The sequence below is a fragment of the Myotis davidii genome, unplaced genomic scaffold, assembly GCF_000327345.1.
Source record: "Myotis davidii unplaced genomic scaffold, ASM32734v1 scaffold309, whole genome shotgun sequence".
NCBI classification, from domain to species: Eukaryota; Metazoa; Chordata; class Mammalia; order Chiroptera; family Vespertilionidae; genus Myotis; species Myotis davidii.
Genome location: NW_006383013.1, coordinates 3,047,269 through 3,062,909, shown reverse-complemented (window position 1 = coordinate 3,062,909; position 15,641 = coordinate 3,047,269). Strand labels below are relative to the sequence as shown.

At 52.2% G+C, this 15,641-nt stretch overlaps 1 protein-coding gene across 3 annotated transcripts in view; it reads right to left on the bottom strand.

Annotated features, from left to right (window-relative positions):
• TMEM63C (transmembrane protein 63C) overlaps positions 1 to 7,079 on the bottom strand; it is a 68,664-nt gene extending 61,585 nt beyond the window's left edge. For all 3 annotated transcript variants that reach the window (XM_006778821.2, XM_015558058.1, XM_015558059.1), the window contains exon 1: positions 6,829 to 7,079. The gene's annotated coding sequence lies outside the window, so the exon portion shown is untranslated. The remainder of the gene's footprint in view (positions 1 to 6,828) is intronic.
• Between the last annotated feature and the right edge of the window lie 8,562 nt (positions 7,080 to 15,641).

The following is a 15,641-nucleotide window of genomic DNA, read 5'->3' as shown; positions in this document are numbered from 1 at the left end:
CTTTTTCTATTTTTTTTATTCTGAGATTTATTTACCTTCTATAATTGAAACTTTGTTGCCTTCAGTGGAGCTCAGAGCTGGCCATGATGGGCAGGAAGCTTGGCTTCCTCCATCACTGGAGCAACCAAGCCCCCTGCTCATTCCAGCTCCTTGGTGATGGCCAGCTGAAAGCAGGTATCCGGGGTTTATTTATTTATCTTCCATTTATGAAACTTAGTTGCCTTCAGTGGAGCTGAGAGCTGGCCATGGCAGGCCTCCTGCTTGCTCCAGCTCCATGGCTGCCGGCCGCCATCTTGGTTGAGTTAATTTGCATATAATCGCTCTGATTGGCTGGTGGGCATGGCTTGGAGGTGTAGCAAAGGTATGGTCAATTTGCATGTTTCTCTTTTATTAGATTAGATGATTACAAAACACAAAATTCCCCAATCAATCACACTGTACATGTGCGTCCGCATGGGGTATTTTGTGGAAGAGCCACACTCAAGGGGCCAAAGAGCTGCATGTGGCTCACAAGCTGCAGTTTGCCGACCACTGGTCTAGTAGAAAAGACAGATTAAGCCCTAACCGGTTTGGCTCTGTGGATAGAGCATCAGCCTGCGAACTCAAAGGCCCCAGGAACCATTCCGGTCAAAGGCATGTACCTTGGTTGCAGGCACATCCCCAGTGGGAAGTGTGCAGGAGGCAGCTGATCAGTGTTTCTCTCTCATCGATGTTTCTAACTCTCTATCCCTCTCCCTTCCTCTCTGTAAAAAAATCAATAAAATATATTTTTAAAAAAAGAAAAAAGAAAAGACAGATTAAAATGGGAAAAGTACATTTAAGGCTATGAGACCTCCTCTGGTTGCCATCCAAGAAAGGCTTCATGAAGGAGGTGGCATTCAAATTGGGATTGAAGGGCAATGAGACTGAACAGATGAGGATGGGGATGAGGACAAGGACTGGGCTAGGGGAGGAGGTGGATGAGACAGTTTGGACATGTTTGATTTGCCAGAGTAGTGGGTCTTAGCCAAGCAGGAAGTGGGCAGGGTAGAAAAGCAGGGTGTGTGTATTTTGTAAAATCTTCAAGTTGATCTGATCCATCCTGCCCACCCAGGAGAGCCCCTGAGCCAGAGCAGAGGGTGACGGAAGGGCCAGGAAGCAGGAGGGCTTGAGGACTGGGCTAGGGGAGGAGGTGGATGAGACAGTTTGGACATGTTTGATTTGCCAGAGTAGTGGGTCTTAGCCAAGCAGGAAGTGGGCAGGGTAGAAAAGCAGGGTGTATTTTGTAAAATCTTCAAGTTGATCTGATCCATCCTGCCCACCCAGGAGAGCCCCTGAGCCAGAGCAGAGGGTGACGGAAGGGCCAGGAAGCAGGAGGGCAGGCTAGAAAGGATAGTTTGTGCTTATCCCAGATGAGTCTTCCACAGCAGGCTCTGGGGAGCCAGTGAGAATTGACCGGGTCAGAGCTGGGCTCAAAGATGATTCATCCAATAAGCAGGCAGATAGTCAAAATAGCCAGTCCTGGAATAAGGCCTAGATCCGGAGCCTGCTCTTCAGGCTCTGCCGGGAACAGATCTGAGCTGCCTGGGCTGGGTTTCCTCTCTGGACCCACAGGAGAGCTCTGGGACCTGGGTCTTCCTGCTCCTCCACTTTGCAGCTCTATGAGCCCAGGGCCAGGGGCTTGCACATTGCTTCCTGTCCCCTCCACCCCCACAGCTCACAGCCCCATGCAGGTGCCTGAGCCAGGGCTCCAAGGAGCCCCTCCATGAAGCATGGAGCCAGGGCCTGGCTGTACTGTGTCTTCTCCCCCTGACTCGGCTCAGGCTGGGCTCCCTAAACACACCTTCAATGTGTCCCAGGGCGTGGGGTGGGGGTAAGTGAATCAATCTTTCCATTGCCTGCTGTCCTTCAGCAGAGCCCAGCTCTGGGCACCCTGCCCAGAGGGGAGGGGAAGGGGAGACATGCACGACCTTCACTTCCAAGTCCCTTTGCCTTAAGCAACTTCAGCGAAACCACCAGCAGAGCAATAGCAGGTGAGCTGGGGGGTGCCCGCTAGGCTCAGGGCGGGGAGCACTCCACTGGGGTCAGACTGCTGTGGCGGGGGGTGGGGTGAGGGTGAGGGGTGCGGGGGACAGTTGGGTTCTGCCACTTCTGTGCATCTGTGTGGTTGTGGCTATGTGGCTATTACTACCTCTCTGAGCCTCAGCTTTCGCATCTACCAAGTGGGCTACTCACATCCACTCTGCCTTCTCTGGGGTGTGCAAAGGATTAAAAAGGAGGGAGAAGGAAGGTGAGATGGCTGAGTGGCACCAGGACTCAGGCCAGTGACACTGTGCAGGCTATTGTTCTTCTGATGCCCAGGAGGGTCTCCCCAAAGCCTGGCCTAATTCCCAGGCCTGAGCACCCGAAGTCCCAGCCCAGGGATTCCTCATTCCCAACACTTGTGTGCTGTACCCCCATGCTTGTCAATTCCCCCAACACCCTCTGGTTCTGAGATGTCCCCCTCTGCCAGGTCTCCGGGCATCTGAAGTTCTTTTTGAAGGGAACGGCTCAAAGAGTGCCTGGAGCAATCAACATTGTTGGTCAGCACTACCAGCCCAGAGACCCCTGGGCAGCCTGCCACTGAGCAGGTAAGGGGCGAGCAAACAGAAAAAAGGGGGCTCTCAGTCACCAGGCACATGCTGGGCACCTTTCTGCTTCCTCCCATTCACCCTCGATGGCCCTGTGCTGGGATTACGTCCCCATGTTGTGAAGAAAAGATTCACAGGAGAGAAGTGAGCAGGCGTGAAGCAGGCGGGAACGCAGCTCCTCAGTACCTCCCAGGACTTGCCTTGTCCTCCATGCTCCCATGACCCTTCCAAAGCACAGCTGGTCTCCCACGGAGCCCAGGGCGAGTGTCCAGTACCTTCTGTGGCATTTCCAGCCTGTTATCAGTCACTACCACTCAAGACACTCCAGGTGATGAGGCTTCCACATCAAAAACTCAACACAGCCAGATCCCAGGCCAACTGGCCATATGTCTTTCTCCAAAGACCTCAGGATGCCTTGCTCTTTGCCAAGACACTGTAGCCTGAGGCCAGTGTCTCTCTGATTGGACGCAACTGTGAAAAGACTCAGCCAGTTTTGGGGGGAGACCCCTGTCCCTGGGCCACTTTCTTTAGTGAGACCACTCAGTGACGGGGAGGAGAGGCTTGGCTTCCCGCCGGAAGCTGCCTGCCTCTGAGGGTGATAGAGGCCCTGACTTGGCATGAACAAGGGTCTGCAGACCCAGGGTGGTGTTGTATCTCCCCCCCCCGCAGCCCAGCTCTTCTGAGCGCATCGTGAGGTTGCTGGTGCAAAACCGCAGAGTCGAAGGGTGGGAAAAGCAGAAGGTGAGAGTCTAGGACACCTGGATCCTGGTTTTCTAAGTAGGTTGAGGCTTCGTTCCCTCTTGGAACATTACCAATCACCAGGAGGCGGCGGGAGGTAACAAGAAGGCACCCCCTCTTCTCTTCCCAGGCTCTATATGTTTCAGTGCCAGCCCCAAGGGTGCTGGGAAGTAACATGGCAGCTCAGGTTCCAGCCCTCCCCTGGAAACACAGGACGCAGAATTCTGGCCACAGCTACTCTTCTTCTAAAGAGCCACCCTCGGCTGGCCCAGAGCCATCCAGACAGATCTAGAGCAAGAACACATCATACCTCTAGAGCTGCCCCCCACCCTCCCACACCCCCCGTTCTCATCTCAGCTCCCTCTGTGATCCTATTTTGCATGAGTTGCACCAGCCAACTCATGGGCAAGAACAGGAATTTGATGGACACCACTCACGCAGGTAGGTGTGTACGCTGCGAAAACCATGCTCTCCCAGGACAGGGAAGAGGCGTGAGTGCCGGGCCCATCTCAGGCAAACAATGCACTAAAAGCTGCTGATCTCACTGGAAGCTGAGCACTTCCCCTAAGCATTTCTGTTCCCACTCACGGCCCTGAATGCCCTGTGCCTGTCATCCTGGACCATCTGTGCAAAGAGCGCCAAGAACTTTATGCCCATTATCTCTATGGCTCTCCCACCAGCTGCTCTTCAGGAAGAGAGTCCATGGGATTCGAGAATCAATGAGGAGGATATCAGCCTGTAGCAGTGATGGCGAACCTTTTGAGCTCAGCGTGCCAGCATTTTGAAAAACCCTACGTTAACTCTTGTGCTGTGTCACATATAGAAATTTTTTGATATTTGCAATCATAGTAAAACAAAGACTTATATTTTTTATATTTATTTTATAGATTTAAATGCCATTTAACCAAGAAAAATCAACCAAAAAAATGAGTTCGCATGTCACCTCTGACACGCGTGTCATAGGTTCACCATCACTGAAATTTTAGATGTAGAGGAAGAGCCCTGTCTTGCCCACGAAGCTCATGGAGACATAAGGATACCCCAGACAGACCAGGAATGTGTTCACTTCAGTCAGTATTCAGTGTTCTCCATTCAACTGTTTCCTTGGGGCCAAGACCCAACTTGAAGTGGGTTGCGGGGACAGCCTGCCTTCCAAGCCTAGAAGGGTGCTCTGGACTGGCCCTGGGGGTAGAGGGAACAGTCACCATTCCCCCATGGAGGCCGGAAACAGATGGCTTCAAATGAGCCCAGAGTCTCCAGGAATAACACTTCCCATCTCTAATAAACACTTGACAGGTTTCCAAAGCCCGCCCATCCATCTGGGGATGGTGTTTGCATGCCCAGCTGTCAGGTAGGGAAACTGAGGGCAGAGTGCCAGCCTATAGGGGCTCTGGTCCAGAACGAGGTGCTATGTTCTGCAAGAGGCTCTCTTCCCACGCCCAGAGGCCTCTCTGAGGCCTGCCTCTGCCTCTGCTCGCTGGGAGGGACACGCCACCACTTTCCCGGACTGTGGCCTTCCTCCTGGAGAAGAGCCGGCAGGGACCCTACTGGCAGCCCAGTAGAGGAGCCCGACACATGGTGGATCCTCTCCCCTCCCTGGCAGCCCGGTCTCATCTGGTTTCCTGGGAACCCCAACCTCTCCCACAAGTCACCCCAGTGACTACTGGGGATCCTCATGTAGCCAGGCATGCCTGATCCCCAGGAGCCAGCTTCCGAGCTCTGTGCTCAGAGGGTGTGTCTGAAACACACACAAGGTAACTCCCTTCCACTCAGAATAACAGGCTGTCATAGAGGTCGCTCTGCCGTGGGCCCCTCCTGCTGCGGTCACCGCTGCGGGCACCCAGGCAAGAGAGATAGCTGCTCTTGGCTCTGTGAAGCCCCTAGAAATTGTGTGTCCCCTGTGGGTGCACAACGAGAAGATGACCCAGTCACTTTGGCCCCCTCTTCCATTTGCTTCTTTCCCACGTAATTTGAAAACGTATTTTAAAGGAAGAGAAAAAGCTGGGCTGTCATTGTTACTGACACCCCCTCCACCTACCAGGAGCCTTCTCTTACCAGGGCTGGGGACTGGGGGAGGGAGGGAGAGGAGAGAGGAGGAGGCCTTGTCCAGTCTGCCCTGAGGTGGGCAGGGCGTCAGGAGGCCTGTGTGTAGGTAAGAGACCTGGAGAAACTTGTCTCATTTTCCCCATCCACCCAATGATGCTGGCCGGCTCCAGCTCGAAAATATCGCTCTCTCCCCCCACCTCAATTTTCCTCCAAAGAAAGGCACCTGCCTGAGGTGAATTCGGGAAAAGTTCCCCTTCAGGGCAGAATCTCAGGCCCATTTCTCCTGGGGACAGGAGTTGGGAGAGAGCAGGGATGAGGGATACCCCACGAGGGTGATGCTGAGAGAAGGCAGACTGGCCAATGTGGTCCTCCTGCCTCTTCGCCTGCAGGCGTGGGCTGTCCCCCATCCTTCCCCCAGCGGCCTGGGAACTGCCACTTGGCTTCCATCAAGGCTGGAATAGAAGCCTGACGCCTGGAACTGGGCACCCTCTCCCCGAGGCCCATATACCCTCTGCTCAGATGAGCATTTTTCATGAGCAATTTTTTCCTGTCCGAGACAATTCAGATCCCCACAGTGTTCCCATGACACCCTGGAGCCCCAGGCGGAAGTTGTAACTCCCTCCGTCCTCAGGGATGAGGAAAGGGGCGCTGGGTGGGGGAGTCCACTCCAGATTGGACTGGAGGTCTAGAGAGCAAGACTGGCCCCTGTCCCTCCCGAGAGCATCGGTCATGGCACTGCCTGGGAGGCCAGCTCGGTAGGACCTGCTAAGTGGTCTCCCCGAAAGCACAGCCCCCCTGGACCTCAGGTTGCCCAGGTCGATCATCCAAATGCAAACTTTCTCTCTCTCCGCCAAGGTGAGGATGAAGACAGGAAGTTTTCTTTGAAAGCATGGGAGAAAAGGCAGCATCCTTTGCCCCTGGGGGCCCGGGAGCCCAGCCCACCCAGCATAGAATGCGACCCCATCCGGCGGCAGCTCAGTGGTGATGCGGTGGTACCTCCTCACGGTGAAGATCGCAGAGGCAGCGCGCACCCCTCCCAGCTCAGCCCGAGAGTGGGCGGCACAGGCCGGGGAATCCCTGGGTGGGGGTGGTCTAGGGAGGCAGCTCCCAGCTAGCTGTCAGCAGGCGGCCGGTGACCCCCAGGCAAGCCTCCCGCCCCCCCTCCTCCCCCCCCACCCAGTGAAGACGGTGGACCCAGACACGGCCCTCCGCCCTCCCCAGTCGGCGGCTCATTCCATCCACCCTCCCCAGGGTCCAGCCGGGCCACAGCCACCGAGGCAAAGGAGTGTGGCGCAGTCGCCCCTCCCCCACCCCTCCCACTCAGAGGACCCTGACAGCACAGAGAGCGCAGCCCCCGCCCCCACCTCGTATAAGACCCGGATTCTGCGCTCCTCCTCCCACCCCGATGCGGGGCTCAAACCACCCGCGTGCTCACCACTTCTGCGCCCTCCGTGCCACGGCCCAGCCCCAGGCAAGGTGTTCAGGCCGCGGAGATGCGGTGACAGGCACTCGCTCCGGATCTGGGAGGAGACTGCCAGTGGGTCCTCCTCCTCACCGGGTGGGTGAAGCCAGCCCCCCTGCCAAGGGACAGTCGGCAAATTCCCCCCCGGCAGCACCGCGGGAGAGGCACCCCGGCTCCTCCCGGGCTGGAGCCGACCTTGGCCCCGCCCCAGGCTGCTCTGACCCGCCGCTGGGGAAACCCGGGCGGGACCATCTCAGACAGAGGCCCAGGCTCCGCCTCAGACACCTAGACCAGGAACCGTCTGCAAATTACCACCGCAAACGCACAAGGCTACGGGTCCCTGTCTGCCTGCTGTCTTGCTCCTCTCTGCCTACCCTCCAGCTCTCACTCCACCCAAGCTGTCCACGGAGGCATGTTCCTTACCAACCTCCCCAACCCTGCCAGCCAAAGCATAAACACAGAACACCCCAAAACGCACAACCCCACAAAGGTAGCAGCGCTCGGCCCCACCCAGGGACAAGCTCCTGGCACCGACCCAATGGCTAATTCTGCCTCCTTCTTCCCCAGCGAAGGAAAGAGCCACACACTGGCCATCGCCCCGCTCGCTCGGGAAGTCCAAGGGAGTGGGCTGGGTCGTGTCCAGCTTGCTGTGGGGCACAGTCTGCAGGTCTCCAGTTTCAGCAAAATCCTGGCCACTCTACTAGAGGGGACTAGTTTGGAGGCAGGAGCCAGTGTCTGAACCCCCAAAGGTCGGTGTGAAAGGTAAGGGGCAGTAGTCAACAGCCACCCTCCCTCTCTCCCAGGGAGGGGCCTAGGTGCTTATCTAATAGACATTATCCAGGACTTGCTGTACAAAAGCTAATGGGAGAGGAGGGCTGTTAAACAGGATATGAACGTGGCTCTCAATGGTGTTATAATGGCAAGAAATTGTTAGAGATGTTAGCAATATACTAAGAAAGTGATAGAGGCAGCAGTGTGAACACAGGGTTAAGGGGGCGGGGCTCAAAGGGTAGCTATGCTTTCATGGGTTGGTTCCCCATACCCAGCAGCACAGTGCCCCCTCCAGGTGGGCACACCCTGATTATGTCTCTCCTAGCCAAGCACCTGCCGCCCACCCCCAATCCCTACCCTCTGGTTCTTCTGATCCAGCCGCTCTATGAAAATTCAAAGTGAGCCACAAGACACCTCCTGTCTGTCCAGTTCTTCTCTCACTCACCCATTCATTAGTTTTTATTCTTTCATGGGACAGCAAGGCTTTTGGCCATCTATTGTACAGGAGCAAGAGGGCATCAGGGGTCTGGTTCTAGCCCTGGCTCAGCTGTTAGTGTGCTGTGCAATCTTGGGTAACTTGCTTGATCACTCTGTTTTCCCTCTCATCTATAATACAGAAAGCATTGGACTAGTCGGGGTCTAAGGTCCCTCTGGTCCAAACATTTCTATCACTCTCTTCTAGGATAACAAAGATAAGCCAGATACATATAAGAACAGTGTTTAAGAACTCTAGCTGCCTTGATTTGAATCACATCTGGGCCACTTAAATACAGGACTTGATCTCTTGAGCTTCATTCTTTGCATCTATAAAATGGGGGAAATAATGATAACAACCTTAAATCATGGTTGTGAGGGTTAAATGAGAGATTGTATACAAAGTGGGTGATGCTCAGTAAACATTAGTTGCTGCTGTGATGATACTGGGGGAAGTGTAGAACCTGGACAGAAGCAGTTTGTCCTCTGTCAGCTTCCTCGTGACAAGTGTCTGACCCCAGGGAGGAAGAACCAAGGGTCTTGTGCATGGAGGTAATGGCTGTCCCTTTAGAAAGGCTCTGTGTTACATGGGGAGAGCATGGTCTTTGGATACAGTTGAACCTTGATTTAAATCTGGGCTCTGCCTCCTACTTGCTGTGTGACCTTGTACTAGTTCCTTAACCACTCTGAGATTAATTTTCCCATCTGTAAAATGGGCACCATAGGCAACTGAAAGGAGCCAAATCATAGTACCTACCTCAGTGAGTGACTGTGACTAATACAACTAAGTTCTAGCCAAACGAATGTGAATGGAAGGGATATGTTTGCTTCTGGGACACATTCTTTACTCTTTTATTTTTAATCCTCACCCAAGGACATGCTTAGAGAGAGGAGGGAGGGGTGAAGGGATGAGAGAGAGAGAGAGAAGAATGAAACATCGATTGGTTGCCTTCCATACAGTCCCCGACTGGGGATCAAACCTGAAACCCAGGTATGTGCCTTGATGGGGAATCAAATGGGTAACCTTTTGGTGCATGGGACAATGCTCAACCAAGTGAGCCACTCCGGCTGGGCTGGCCACGTTCTTAAAAAGAAGCTGCATGCTGTCCACTTCTCCTTGTGCAAACTGGACTGTGGGCATGGGGATGGAGGTGACGGGCAGCTCTGATGATGCCAACAAAGTCAACACCCTAAGTTCGGCCAATCAACAAGACATTAAGAACCTGAGTTCACGCTGACCTGGAGGAGAAGAGCCCTGGACTGCTGACCACCCTGGACTCTATGACAGCAGCTGAACCAATAACCTCACTGATAAACCCAGCCTCCTGATTTTCAAGTCCACAGCGGATGAGCAGGGGCATACTGGAAGGAGAAAGAACATTAAAAAAAAAAAGCAAGCGCCATGAAATCAGCAAAAATCAAGAGCAAGAGAAAACAGGACAACTGTGAAAACTCAGACGTTTGGGGCCATTTGGTTCAGAGTCACTCCTTGAGGCTTGGGGACATCATTGTATTACACGGTGACATTGGAAATATGCTACTGACAACAACCCTGAATCATTAGGAGAAATATAATGTTCTGATAGAAATTTTATTTTAAAAGGAAAGCAATTATATGATATATTCAGAAAGCATTTTTGAACAAAAATGGTTAACATAAAATAAAACTTGTGCCCTAACCGGTTTGGCTCAGTGGATAAAGCATCGGCCTGCGGACTGAAAGGTCCCAGGTTCGATTCCGGTCAAGGGCATGTACCTGGGTTGCGGGCACATCCCCAGTAGGAGATGTGCAGGAGGCAGCTGATCGATGTTTCTCTCTCATCGATGTTTCTCCCTTCCTCTCTGTAAAAAATCAATAAAATATATTTTTAAAAAATAAAACTTGTATGCTTATGGGTAAAAATCTTCGGCATCCAAAAAACTCAGCCATTCAGTATGATACTTTTCCTCAAGGGGCAGAAAGATTTTGATTCACTGATATTTATTTTTATCTTCCACTAGATTATAAGTCCTGTGAAGGTCAGATTGTTTCTCCTTTTTCTTTTCATTCTTAGTATCCAGCACAGATACTTCTTAATGGCTATGGGAGTAAAGTCTGTGTTACCTTGGATGCCAGAGCTTGGCAGAGGCCTGCTAGCGGATTTGAAATACTGATTAATGAAACTGCTGGGGGTCCTAGACCATTCTAGCGAAGAGCTGCAAAGGCACAGCCTCGCTGCCAAGAGTGTGATGTGTCCACGGTGGTCCTGGGGCCTCACCCCTGTTGTCTGGAAGTCATTTCATCGGGAACTCTCCCCTGAGCTCGGAAAGACCTGCGCACAAAACTATTCATTGCAGAACGGATTGTAATTGCTTAAAACAAACACAGCTGTGTACAATCTACACCACTGCACGTGGCCTTTCTGCACTGCCCACACCTGATGGTCAGGAAAACTCAAAGTGAAAGGGAAGAAAGAGGTGGGAGGCTCAGGAAAGAGTCCGTAAGGTGTATTCTCTGTTTCTCGTCAGTTCAACTGCAGTGATTTAATGTTTTTATTGATTTCGGAGAGACGAAGGGAGAGGGAGAGAGGGATAGAAACATCAGTGATGAGAGAGAATCATTGATTGGCTGCCCCCTGTACGCTCCCAACAGGCATATACCCTGACCAGGAATCGAACTGTGACCTCCTGGTTCATGGGTCAATGCTCAACCCCAGAACCACACCGGCTGGGCCAACTCCAGTAATTTTAGGCTTTGGGGCAGGAGAGCCACACTCATGTCCCATCACTCCAGGGCCTGGTGCTTTGTGAGACTGACAGGCAGGGAGTAAGTAGGATGAGGTGGGGGTTCGTAGGGGGGATGGGAATGAAACGTGGCAGGTTTTGCTGTAGGAGTCAGAATGCAAACTATGTCACTGACAGAGACAGTATTTTCAAAGTAGAACCACATCACTGTTCACACATGAAGTGACAATCCAGATACACTGCAGTGGTTCTCAACCTTTGGGCCCTTTAAATACAGTTCCTCATGTTGTGACCCAACCATAAAATTATTTTCGTTGCTACTTCATAACTGTAATGTTGCTACTGTTATGAATCGTAATGTAAATATCTGATATGCAGGATGGTCTTAGGCGACCCCTGTGAAAGGGTCGTTCGACCGCCAAAGGGGTCGCGACCCACAGGTTGAGAACCGCTGCTCTAGGGTATCCCCTGTCCCCAAGAGCCAAATCGAGACTCTCCAAGACAGTGGACCCATTGGGGAGCTCAGGCTTCTATCACACACTCTAACCTGCCTTTCCAAACGGAAGAGGATTCGACTTCCGGTACAGAAGGGAGGGGAGCAACGTATTGAAGTAGAAAACTACTTTCTAATCTCCTCTGATTAACCACACGTTGGGCTTAGGCCAGACCTCAACTTTAGGTCCAGAACACAGCACAGACCCCTGATTAGAAACTGGCATTCCCCCAGGTCGGTGGGGCCAGAGTGGAGAAAGCAGGGCCCTCTAACCTCTTGGCCCTCCACGGCAGAGAATCGGGGCCCGGCCTCCCTGTCCCCCTTGCCTCTGGCCTCAGGCAGGGCCCCACTCACCAAGACCCCAGTAGGCAGGCGCTCTTAGCTAGCAGAAGTCCCTTTTACTAGTACTTCTCTTCTGGAAGAGGAGAAATCCGTGATTGGTGTGAAGTCATTGTCAGCCGCTCCCAACAGCCACCAGCAGTTATCAATATTGGAAACTTCTGATGGGCCAGGTCAGAGGCAAATGTTGATGACATCACAAAGGAAGTTCCATTGTTGTGTTGGAATCCTGATGACATCTGAGAGGGAGGGTTTCCCAGGCAGACTTTACCTAAACAGCATTTCCAGGTAGATCTGAGCTGGGAAGCCTGTGCCACCTTGCTTCAATTCTCTCTTGACCCTGGCTGATGCCCTGCAGGATTAGGTCCTTAAAACACACTTGGGTCCAGCCCGGCCGGTGTGGCTCAGTGGTTGAGCATTGACCTATGAACCAGGAGGTCACGATTCCCAATCAGGGCACATGCCCAGGTTGCAGGCTTGATCCCCAGTAGGGGGCGTGGAGGGGAGGACGACCTATGATTCTCTCTCGTCATTGATGTTTCTATCTTTCTCTCCCTTTTCCTTTCTCTCTAAAATCAATATGTATATACTGGGATCCCTGTGTTGATATTTTATTGAGGTTAAAGACCCTCCCCAGCAGATGCTCCTGGGACAGAACATGCCTTTCCTATTAGGTTTCCTCTGAGCTCCCTGGCCAGGCTCCTGAAGGTAGCTTTGTTGTCCTCATCACGGGGCGTTGGCAGCTGCTTTCCGTAATGAACCCTGTCTTTGTTTATAAACGATTAACTCTGTGAAATATAATACACATACAGAGAAGTGTATAGAAAATGAGCACTATAATGAATACTCAGAAAGCAAGCACTTGGGTAGCCGCTACCCGATGCAAGAAATGGAACATCACCAGGTACTACCTTGTTTCCAATCACACCCCTTTCTCCTCCGCCTGTCTCCCACCAGAACTAACCCTCTCCTGGCCTTAATGGTAATTTTCCTTCTTTTCTTTATCCTGTTATCACCCCTCATCAATATAGCTTGTTTTGGTCTGTGTGTCTTATTAATATGTTTTTATTTATTTCAGAGAGAGGAAGAGAGAGAGAGAGAGAGCGAGAGAGAGAGAGAGAGAGAGAGAGAGAGGTCAGTGATGAGAGACAATCATTGATCAGCTGCCTCCTGGTTCATGGGTCAGTGCTTAACCACTGAGCCGTGCCGGCTGGGCGGTTTGGTCTGTTTTTTAAGCGGACATTCATGGGAACAGTCTCTATATACTTCCTCTTGGGCCTCTGTTACTCAGCATTAACTGGTAAAGATCCCGTCATGCTGCAGTATGCAGTTGTGTATTCATTACTGTTCTGTGTGGAGCACCCCAAGCCCCCTCCTGTGCCTGGCCTCTGTCTCCTTCCGCTATCGGGTTTGATTCCTGGTGCCGGCAGAAGACGAGCCTGAAGGCACCGTTGAAAGCTGCCTGCGGAGGTTTGCAGGCATGCCCCGACACAAACTCGGAAACTTAGTCGGCACGGAGGGGGAGATCTGTTCCGGATGTTTAAAGAAATCTCTATCAAATCACTAGCTGCCCTCCAAGCTAATGGACTAGGGATGTCATGGCCACATACACCAAAAGTATAGATTGTACAAAATTAGCTCAGAAAAGGCTTTCAACACACAAAACCTGCTACGACAACAAGCAGCAACAGCAAACCCCTGAGAGGGGAAGAATCTGATTCCCAGAGTTGCCACATTATAATATTCAAAGTTTCTAGTTTTTAACAAAAAAAATTATGAGGCATTGAAAGAAACAAAAAAATGTGGCCCATATACAAGAAAAGAAGTGATGAAAAGAAATTGTTCCTGAGAAGCCCAGACATTGGACTTCCTTAAAAGGATTTTAAATCAACCATTTTAAATATGCTTAAAGAGCTCAAGAAAACTGGGAGAGTGATGTCTCCCCAAACAGAACAGCAATAAAGAGATGGAAACTAAAACAACAAAAAGGCCGGCCGGCATGGCTCAGTGGTTGAGCATCGACCTATGAACCAGGTCAGGGCTCGATTCCTGGTCAGGGCACATGCCCAGGTTGCAGGCTCCATTCCCAGTAGGGGACATGCAGGAGGCAGCCAAGCAATGAATCTATTTAAAAAACAACAACAAATAGACATTCTGAAGTTGAAAAGTATAATAACTGAAATTAAAAATCTCACTACATGGGTTTGACAGCAGAATGGGAGGACCAGGGGTGTCAGGCAGCCCTCAGCTAAAGAGAGGTGGGGATCACTGTGGAGTGTGGCACTTCCTGGGGCATTTGCAGTTCCAAGACCATAATTTGGGAGGAGGGGGCATGAAAATAAAAATGAGTGAGCCCTTGTTCAAAAATGATGAAGAATTTCAAGACAGCAGAGCATTAGACCATTAGTGTGGGGTGCTTCTGGACATGAGGCCCTGTACAACTGACTACACAGGTCAGAGGTTCCCAGGCTAGGGCAAGTGGGGGAAGGGATCCTAGAAACTTAATCACAGAGAGTGGGGTGCCTGTGAGGGGTGGGGCTGGCATCCCATCTCTCAGCTTGGTACCTGAGGACAGGCCCACCAGTCCCGTGTCTTATAGGAAGGAGGTTGGGAAGGAGAATGGGTAGAGCAGGGATAGTGGAGGTGACCTGCGTGCCTCCATGTGTCATTTGTCCAGGGCAGGGTGCAGGAGTCTCCTGTGGCTCAGGTAAGCACTGGGGAGGTAGCTGGCCAGGGGATTACAGTGGTGGGCCTCTGGGGTTCACGTTGCCAGGGTGTGTCGGGAAAAGTCTAGCCGGAGAAGCCCTTTCCCAAGAGAACTCAACCCCTCACCCCACTTGGAAGCCTGTCCCCCAAGAGGCACTGATCACAGGAAGGGTTGGCCAAGAGTCTAGGCCTGTGGCTGCTCCCCTCTAGCTCTCATTTCCCTCTTACCCCACCCCCCAACCCCCACAGGTCAAAGCACTGATGGGGGAGGGAGAGGATCCAGCCCCCTTCCCAGGCTTGCTGGGCACTGGGGGCAGAGGGGACTTGCCCTGCATTTGCATATGATGTTTAACTTTTAAATTGGACTGGACTGATCTGAATTCTTAATAACCGGGGGGAAAAAAACCTGGGAAATCTGATTAGAAAACTAAGAATCTACCGGGAATATTGTTCAGGGCCAGGAGAAGAGATTTAACCACGCATAGTCGAAGGCTGAGATAAGAGACAGAACAAAAACATTTCCTGTTTGAATCCTGTCAGATTCAGCCTTTTCCATAAACAGGTCCATGTGAATAGAAACATGTCCAGAAGGGTGTAAAGCCGGGTATTAGACAGCAGTCAGGTGCTGGAGTTTTGTTCTAAGACAAAAAGGGGCTTTTAGTGGAAGGAATCATGATGTCCCCCATGCAGCCTGCCCTCTGAGTCTCTAGCCCATCCAGAGCCCTGTCACTTACAGGTGTCACAGGCAGACCCACCCCGTCCCCCAGCATCCTCCCAGCTCTGGCAGACAACTCTGTCCTCAGCCTCCCCACCCTGTACCCCCAGAGTATAAGCCTCTCTGGGCACAGGGACCCAGCCTCTCCCATCTCTGTACCCCACAGCACTAGTCTCATCAAAGTCGAAGCACCCCTCTGAGCCAGGAAGCTTCTGTCACCCCCAGGGGTCATGCTGGGGTGATGACAGGGGAACTGGACCAGGGGGCAGGTGCAGATGAGGAGGGAAATGGAGAAGGGCAAGTAGGGTGGCCAGCTTGTCCCCGGGACTGTCTGTCATCCTGGGCCATACAAGACGGTGGTCCTAGGGGCAGGGGCAGGACTGGACAGTGGGTAAGAAATGGCAGCTGGGGGAGGGGGCAGCAGGAGCAGCCTTCCCTTTGTTTCTGTGCCTTTTACATTTGATAGAGAACAAAGCCTCACTCTGCTGGGAGGGGCTCCTTTTCCTCAAGCTGGGAGCGTGGTGTGTGTGTGTGTGTGTGTGTGTGTGTGTGTGTGTGTTGCAA